This window comes from Bombus flavifrons, chromosome 16 (genome assembly GCF_040668555.2).
Source record: "Bombus flavifrons isolate JBK064 chromosome 16, iyBomFlav1_principal, whole genome shotgun sequence".
NCBI lineage: Eukaryota > Metazoa > Arthropoda > Insecta > Hymenoptera > Apidae > Bombus > Bombus flavifrons.
Genome location: NC_138457.1, coordinates 1,321,800 through 1,332,382, shown reverse-complemented (window position 1 = coordinate 1,332,382; position 10,583 = coordinate 1,321,800).

The window sequence follows — 10,583 nt, the reverse complement described above, 5'->3', positions numbered from 1 at the left end:
AATTTCTCTCACAAAATTATAAGTCTCACAATATTATATAGTCTCTCACAATATTATAATAAACAGCTAATTCTTTCTTTTCCTTTTTTTGTTTATTTACAATGTGGTGGATCTACCGATCAACAGGACGCCGACAGGTCGAGGCATCAACGCAGCGTAACACACCTCCCGGGCGATCCGCGGGTACCAACCGCCAACACCAGAGGGCTACTACGACGACAACGAGTCTATCTGTCTCGAGTAGCGGTCGAATATACGGGCGCACGATACAAATACCGCACTTAGCGAGACTCCCTCTACGTTTAAGTCAGGGACTACGGGGCATAGCCTTACTGACGAGTCCACCAGTAGTGCCGGGTCGAAACGCGAATTCTCTTCTCATCTGGCAGCAACTCCACTACACTTTCCACAACAATTACTTTACAATCAATTCGCGCATTGAGAATTTTGAGTAAGTTTCTCTGGCGTGGCGCAGTGACATGACTAATTATTTATAATAAGTTTATTTCTAGCTGAATCTAGTGCTTACATCTAAAGGATAGTGTTTTCTTAGCCTGCGGATCTGGTCCGCCGTACTAAGTAATTTAGTAATTAGCGGGTTTCGATGGTTGTTAACTCCTATGATATATCTATTACTACATTTTGTTATTTCTTCTTTGACAGTGGGTATCTTGAGGTCGCGATGTATTGCTTCGTTGGTAAGATACCAGGGTGCATGTATTAGGGATCAGTTCCAGTACGAGTGCCGAAGCGTACAGACGTGTGTCTAGTGCCCTGTGAAGCTCACAAAATAACTCGTGACGCCCATCCTTCGAAAGTGAATCGAAATAAACCAAGTGTTTCCTATCTTATTAGTGAAATATTCCAACGCTCCTAAGCTCTACCCGAATCATAGCCTCATAGCCTCTCGACTAGTAATTCAACTTGAATTAACTAGCTCGATGATGGCCCAAGAATCGCAACCAGGCTCTCTGGAACAAAACCATAATTGCACCGCGCTACCTCCTCCGTGACAAAAGAGCAATACATCCCTCTATACTATTGACACCAAAAACATTAAAAAGCGTAAACTAGAATCAGTTAAAACAAACGCAAACGCTAATCAGAACGAACAGTCAAGAAGCTGTGTAACCACATACAATACTGAATACTAGAATCCACAAATGACTCCATGGACGTTGCGGATTCACCAACTAAACAACATACGCAAAAAAATTCCCCTCCCCCACCTATATTTGTTGATAATGTCATCAATATACAAACAATGGTAAAGTCCATTGAGAAAGAAATCAACAAAGAGGAATATAAATCAAAAATAAAAAATAACCAAGTCAAAATTCTGCCGGCTAACCCAGACTCATATAGAAAGATAACAAAACTGTTAAAAACATTGAATACTAACTATCACACCTACCAACTTAAACAAGAAAGACCTTATCAAGTGGTGTTACGCAACATCCACCACTCGGCTAACTTAGACGAACTGAAGTTCGACTCCTTAAACTTGGTCATGAAGTAATTAACATCACCAACATAAGACATAGAATCTCAAAAAAACCCACTATCCCTATTCTTCATCGACTTAAAACAAAAACCTAATAATAAACAAATCTACAACATAACTCGACTAATGAACTCGGTAGTAACAATCGAACCTCCTTTTATAAAAAAAGATATAGTGCAATGTAAAAGGTGCCAAAGGTACGGTCATACGCAGAAATACTGTAATCACAATTTCCGCTGCGTTAAATGTGCAGGTATACACCCCAATGAGCAGTGCACTAAATCACCAGAAACCCCAGCGAAGTACATCCACTATCAAGAAGACCATCCCGCTAACTACAGTCCTCCAAAATTCATTACTACTTCAATCTCCTATGCCCAAGCAGAACAAGAAAATAAGAATAATCCGAAAACCCATAGGGACCATTCTCAAAATAGTGTTTCCAATCCACAAAAAAAAAAAAAACAGACAACTTCTCTAGACTCGAAAAATTAATTGAAAAAAATCAGAACAAATAAATAACTTACTATCATTATTAACACTCATCATGGATAAATTAATACGCTCCGACGCAAAATAAAACCAAGTCGCATAGCTCTTTGGAATGCCAACGATCTAGCTCAACACAAATTCGAACTAGAACTCTTCCTAAAACAACAGCAAATCGACGTATGCTCATATCAGAAACCCACTTCGCTGACAAAACTATTTGAAAATAAACGGTTATAACGATCCACGGCGACACCGGAATTATTATCAAAGCCAGCATTAAGCATTACGAGCTTCCGTAATTCCAGAAAGACTACCTCCAAGCTACAAACGTAGCAATAGAAGACTGCCATGGTACAATAACCACTTCAGCAGTATATTGCCCTCCCAGACACTCCATTGCTAAAGAAGACTTCGATAGCTGGAGGCTATAATGCCAAACATACACAATGGGGCAGCAGACTTATCACGGTAAGAGGCAAAAATCTCTTGAATAGCATAAATACTAACAGACTCAACTACCTCACCACATATGAACCCACATACTGGCCCACTGACACTAACAAAATACCTGATTTACTAGACTTCTTTATATCTAAAAATATCTCGCCAAGATATGTCCAAATCAACTCCTCGGCGGAACTCTCTTCAGATCATTCCTCCGTTATAGCAACAATTAGCTCAACAATTATTGAAAATCCACCTAATGGCTTTATTCATAACCAACTCATCAGCTGGCAGCTCTTTAGAGAAGTCTTTAATCATTCAACATCGGCCTTAATTTCCCTAAAAGCAAATGAAGATATTGAAACAGCCACAGAATACTTAAACACCAGCATAATGAACGCTATCCGCCCCTCCACGCCTACTAAGAGTTCTATCAATAAACATGAATATCCCCATCAAATATTAAAAAAAAATCGCAAGAAAGCCTTAGAAAAGTATGGCAGAGTCACAGAACACCTGACGACAAACGCAAGCTAAATAGCGCAACTAGGAATTCAACAAAAATCATTAAAAACTATAAAAATGACTGTTTCCAAAAATATCTCGCCAATCTGTCTCCCACAGCTGATTCCAACTACTCATTACGGAAGGCTTCCAGGAAACACGCGTCTCCCGCAAATAATTCCTCCAATTCGCTGTCCGCAAGGATGGATGGGCGCGTAGCTCTATAGAGAAAGTCAACCTGTTTATTAATCACCTATCTAACATATTGAAACCTCATTCCTCCAGTATTGCCCTGAAAATAACGGAATACCTGCACTCTTCCTTCCAAATGTCTCCTTCTATTGAACCTTTCATTTCTAGAGAGGTTACGGAATTAATCCGTCACCTAAATCCCAGGAAAGCATCGGGGCATGACCAAATAAGTAATAAAGCAATCAGGAACTTCCCATAAAAGGGATTGCACTCATTACATCAATTTTTAATGCAATTCTTCGCCTTGAACACTATCCTAAGTCCTGGAAAATATCACTGATTACTCTCATCCCCAAACCCGGTAAACCAATACACGAAACTAGCTCCCATCGCCCAATTAGTCTTCTACCTACTTTGTCAAAACTATTCGAGAAGATTCTAACGAATCGAATCCTTCCACTCTTAGAGGACTTGAAAACACTGCCCGATCATCAATTCGGTTTTCGGAAGCAACATTCTACGATAGAGCAAATTCATCGTATAACACATAATAGCAGCCAAAACTTAGAAAAGAAAACATATTGCTCTGCGGTATTCCTAAACATTCAACAGGCATTCGACGATGTGTGGTATGAAGGACTTTTGTTCCAACTAAAGAAAATCTTACCACACATCTACTACTCCATATTAAAATCCTACCTAACCAATTGACAATTCATGGTTAAATACTTAGACGTCACAACCGCAACGTTTCCAATAGACGCCGGCATACCCCAAGGCAATATACTTGGACCCCTACTGTTCTCCAACTACACTGCCGATTTACCATCCTTAGCAGAGATAACAACAGCGACATTTGCTGACGACACAGCACTACCTATTAAAAGTATTAATTAAAAGTATTTGTGGTGAAAAACTATTAATTCATATATTTATATATTGATATATTCATATATATTATATTAATATATTTATTCATATATTAATTCATATATTTATTTCATATAATAGTTCAACTTTAATTTGTGAAATTTAGTGTATAAAAGATAAAGAAAAAACGCAAAGCGGTATTCTTTTATCTGCTTTCTCTCTGTCTCTCATACATTGAATTTGTGGAGGATTGGTCGATGATAGATAGTGCGAAATAACGATAGCGAGATATTGCTGTCGCAATCCGTCAAATATATTTCGAATAAACAAATAAATTAATTTACAGCCGTATACGTGAGTCGTTAGTACGAAATATAAATCGCGGAATAAATACTCGTTAATGTTTGTCGCGTAACTCGATAAATACTCGGAGATACTCTGTAGATACTATTCGATACTATTCGATACTATTCGACACTGTTCGATACTGTTTGATACTGAATCGCTCGCAATCGCGTCTGTTTATTTATACTGGTCGGGGGAGAGTCGGAAAATTCAAATTCGTCTTCGTTCGACGGTTGCATTGTTTTGCCCAGAGTTTGTTTATCGTTATGTTCCATGCGTCAAGGCTAAGTCAATGTCCTGAGGCAAAACAACAGTATGAGTCGCTCTCGACTCGCGTCGTCCTTTGACTCCTGTGCCACTACAAATTTAACAAATTAAAGTTAAGATATACTAGAGTAATAGTTTTTCAGCATAAATAGGTCAATACTTTTTGTAGAGAATGTCCAACTCGATCGATGTGTAACGTATTAAGAAATATATAACTCGTATAAAAAAACATTGGTGAAATTTGTATGTCTTCTGCGCGTTTACTTAAAAAAAAACTGATCATGTCAAATTACGTTCATCTCGAAACCATTCAACTTGTTCCTGAAACATTTCTTGATATTATTAAAAACAAGCAAGATATTCCAGGTGATAAAATTAGATAAGAAATTCTATATTTTCAATTATTTTGATTTTTTTTTGTAAGTGTACTTTTACGCATCGTTGCACATGCAATCTTTCACTTATTCCAGTTTCTGTTAATATTAGTTACCTCTCGAACCTTTTATTATATTTTCCTGATTGGTTATAATTTTCTAGGAAATTATTTGAAGAATCGACATGGCCAGAAATTTATGGTAAATGTATTTTGTGATATTCAAGAAAACTTATTCCTGGACAAGACCAAATTTTATAAATTCTTTTCTGTGCTGGTAGATAAGTCCGCTTTTCCATTCGCTCTTAATTGCAGAATGTACTATTCTATTTAAAAAAAAGGTGATAAATTCCATTTATTCATTATCTTCCTTATTTATGATTTACAAATTACTGATGAAAAGAACAAATTCCACTTTTGTTTAGTTCTATACGCGCTTACCTCAGTATCCATATTGACTATTTACATTCTGTTGCAAGTGATTAGTGTTGGACATGATATCAATAATATATCAAATCTCATAAATACAAAATCACCTAAAACACTGCAATTTTTGCATAGTGCTATATATTTCTATATATATAATATTCTATGTTTAAGATCATATTACGAGACAGTTTATTCTTTCTGTTCCAAGAAGATAGTTTTTGTGTGTGAAAAAGAAAAAAAGAAAAAATTAAAAGCAATAAAAAAATAGTTCATACTTGTTTCTTGGTGGTAGTAGCATAACAATATTTTATTGCACACACGAAAACTTGACTTAGGATGCAATAAAATGAAATTGTAACATTAGCTTTTGTTACAATGATTATAACAAATTAAATAAACTGCAGAGGTTTATGCAGTAAATATGCAAAGTATATGCGATGTTATACCCGTTGAGTTTAACAAGGACTTCGGGATATTTTGGGTCGGAAAGGATTAAAAGAATTGAAATTGATCGACTATCAAGTGTTGTTTTTTCTAACTATTGCACGTGGTCTTCATGATACCTCGCTCGGTACGTACCGCTGATTCGGATATTTCTCAACCTTTTTTTTACCATATGTTTACTTATGCCAATAAAATATACAATGACAAAAACAAATAAACAATAGAATAAACAGAAAACTGGAGAAACTACAAGCACACACGAAACTCGACGGCCCGCCGCGATTGTGTAGTGTAACATGATCCAGTGGCAGATAGCGCGGAGACAATGGATCTAGGTACTGAATAAAAAGTAAAACTTTTTTATTTCTGACTTCTCTAAAATTAAACTTTTACGAATATATTTGTGACGTTATATTTACTTATTGATATGTATTTAATTATCATTTATTCAGTAAGCAAATATGTTCCAAATTATATCGTGTTTGGTCTCATCTGAATCAGAAAAGTGTAACAAATATGTTGGTAAATGATTTCATTTACTACAATGAATCAAAAATAAAAAGAGTTTGATTTATGAGTTTAAGGTCTCAGCAGCGTCAAAGTAAACAAGCACTCACAAATAGGAAAAGGATAAAGTGACAAAAAGTGTCAAAAAGCGAAAAACATTGCAGTGACATCATCGTCATAAATAAAAATAAAAATTAAGTTTATAAAATAAAACAAAATTAAAGTATATAAAAAAATAGGAGTCATCGCTAATGAAGCAAAAAGCAAGGAAACGGAACCCGCCAGACTTAATAAAAAAACAACAAAAAGAAAAATTAACGCGCAAAAAGCAGTCATAGATCAACAATAGCTTAAGACTTTCCGCGCAAAAGATGCGGAAACTCAACCCACAACCAAATCTGGTTGCCAGGACGAAAAGACTAGTAAACACAAACGAGGAATTTCACTCTACACAAGAAGAAAAGGCTGTAGAAATAAAAATCATGAGGGGAAATCATAATCAATTAACAGGGACCATCAAACTACTCAACGCCGAGCTCAACGTTAGAGCAAATAAAAAAAAACGATACATTACGAGGCAAAATGGGTAAACACAGTCCCACCATATCGCCAAAACATTCGTCACCGGAGGGGCGATAGGCCCCATCAAACAACCCTGGAGGCCCAGCGCCACCATCATCGCCACGGGGGGTGGGGGGGGGGGGCACCGGACGGACACCCCACCAGACACGCCGCGGAGGAGCGTACGAACGCCCCTACCACTACAAGGGAAATGAAACCGCCGCCCATCTTCATAACAATACAAGACCCAAAGGACACGGTAACACTCATAGAGAAAGTATCAGACATCAAACAATTCCACATTAAAAGAATACACACAGGTAAACATGCGCTCTACCTCCGAAACATACCCGATTTTCACAAAGCTAAAGAAACACTCCTTGCAGCAAACACAACCTTCTATACCTATACACCCAAAACAGAAACACACCACACATACTTGTTAAAAGGCTTAGACAATAGTTACTCTGAAACAGAAATACTCACAGACCTACAAACCTTACAAATAAACGACGTCCAATTTACAAAAGTCTCACGGTTTACGACAAAAAGATCAAGGGAGAACAATATATTACTCCCAATTTATATAATACAATTGTCCCCCACAGCAATATAAGTAATCTGTTAAAAATTAACCATTTTAACTACTTTAAGATAAAATGGGAAAAAATAATAAAAAGAAATGATGACATAACTCAATGCCATAAATGCCAGCGACTAGGTCACACTGCACAAAACTGCAACCTAAACTATCGCTGTGTAAAATGCACAGAGCCCCATGGTCCAGGCGGCTGCAAAATAAAAAAAGAAGACGCAGTTACTAAGGACAAAATATTCTGCGTAAACTGCAGAAACTACGGACACCTCGAGTCATACAAGGGGTGCCCCAAACTCGTAGAACTACGCAAAAAGCTAGCCGAAAAAATAAAAAAAGGCAAAGAAACAAAGACAAAACGAATTGCCCAAATTAGCCGTAAATACGTCTCAGAACTAATGTTTTCTGACGTAGTGAAACAGCAAACAAAAATAAATCAAATAATGGAAAACACACCACAAATAACAAACTTAGATCCGCGCTCAGGCCAAAGCTCAATTACAACCGATAACACCCCCCAACTAAACATAATAAACGTTATTGAAGACTTTAAAAAAAGCATACTCCAAGCGTTAAAAGAACATCAAATACAATTAAATGATATAAAAACAACACTATCAACGCACAAAGAAAGGATCGACGCCATCTTCACCACTTTCAATAGTATAGATGGCAAATAACCAAAATCCACTAAACCAACAATTACAGCAAAAAATTAAACTTAAAACATCTGAAAATAATTGCAATAAATGCCAACTCTCTAATTTCAAACCAAAAAAGATACAGTATGCTAACCCTAATAAGTAAAGAAACCCCCGACATCGTACTCATCTCAGAAACAAAACTAAATAAAAGACACAAAGTACACTTCAAAAACTACTCCATGATAAGACAAGACAGACCGAACGCCAGCCAAGGAGGAGGAACAGCAATCCTCATAAAAAACCCTATAAAACACAAAACATTTCTAAATGACAAAATAACAAGTTTCAAAATCCTAGAAACAACGATCATAAAAATAAAAATAAGCAATAAGGAAAACTTATTTATCACTGCAGCCTACGCAACCTACGGAAACCGGAAAGAATTGAGAACCGGAACGAATTCAATAAACTTTTCGAACTCTTACAGCTCAACAAACCGGAAAACTACTATATAATAGCAGGCGACCTTAGCGCAAAACATACAAGCTGGAAGAACGAAATAAACAACACGAGAGGCAACTTCATTAGAAACTGGCTAGACAATAGAAGCATTCACTTAAAAACAAACTTATACAGCTCCGAGCTACCCTCTTACCCAGAAGGAGGCTCATACCTGGACATATGCTTAGCAGATGCGCGACTAAAATTTGAAAACCTACGTCCAAATAACACCCTTAAAACCTTAGCCTATGACAGTGACCATAACGCCCTAGTATTTCACATAAACAAGAATACATCGGACCTCCTAACACTCGAAACACAGACCGAGGCACCCAGGTACAATCACAAAACGACAGACTGGAAGAAATTACAAAACATACTCGAACAGAACTGCGACCTAAAGATCTACAACAACGTCAACCTAACAAATAGTCAAATCGACTCATTCATAGACGAAATAGAAAAACATACACAAATCGCTCTCCAGAAATCCGTGCCAAACATAAAACAAAAAAATTCATGTGAGCCCTATATCAACAATAAAATAAAAGAACTACAACGAGACAAAAGCTACATACTCTCCAAAATAAACAATATAAAATACAACTATTCTTACGACAAAAGAGAAGAATTAGAATTCCTAAAGTACAAAATTCCTTCTATACAAAATAAGAGAACATATGAAACAAGAATTCGCAAGCTCCATAAACCATTACTGGACAAACAAAATAAGAAACATCTCCAAAAACGACCCAGCCAACATGTTTCCACAAAAAAATCAAATCTTCTGGCCAAAAGGACAAAACCCCGTCCCACCTCTCAAATTGCCCCCAGAAAAAGCCTCCCTCATCCAAGAAGCAGGTATAACGACACACAACACCACCAAAGACACCGAGGGTAACTTCATAATAGCTAAAACAACAGAAAAACTAGACATTATCGGCACCCACTTTTCCAAAACACACACACAAAACGAACACCTAGGCCGAGAACAACTAAACAGAATTATCATCGCCGAAACAAACAAACTCAAAAATGAAATGGAACAAGACATAACGCTAAACAAAACAGTCTGCACATTCTCAAACGAAAACACCGCAGACAATCCCAAACAACCGGAACCAGAAATAAACTACTTCACAAACTACAATCAACTAAACAAAATCTTCTCCAAACTAAACGACAAAAAATCCTCCAGCTTCGACGGCATCCCAAACATTTTACTCAAGCGCCTCCCAAACAAAATAAAATGGTACTACACAGTACTCTTCAACAATGCACTAAACAACACATATTTCCCCAGAAAATGGAAAAAAGCCAAATTGATAGCTATAACAAAAAAAGATAAAGACGGCTCATCACCCGCAAACCTACGACCCATAAGTCTCCTCCCCAACATAAGCAATGTATTTGAAATAATCATAAACAACCCCCTCACCTCCTTCTGCTAAAAAAATGACATAATCCCAGAAAATCAATTTGGCTTCCGACACAAACACTCCACAATTCACGCAATAAACAAACTTACGTCGGACATCTGCTGGGCGCTAAACGCAAAACAACGAGTAGCCGCCTGCTTAATAGACCTCGAAAAAGATTTCGACACAGTCTGGATCCCAGGTCTCGTATACAAATTAATCAAGAAAAACTTTCCCAAATACCTAATCAAAATAGTCTGATACATGATCACAAACAGAACATTCGTAATGATTGAAGCTTCACACGCATCAAGCAAAGAATTCTCCATAAAAAACGGTCTGCAACAAGGTACAGTAAATTCCCCGTTACTTTTCAGTATTTACAATAGTGACTTACTAAACCTCTTTAATCTCAATACATCCAACCATAAACGCTCCATAGCCTTCGCAGATGACCTAATCATCTACGTAACAGGCCGCAAAACCAAAACAA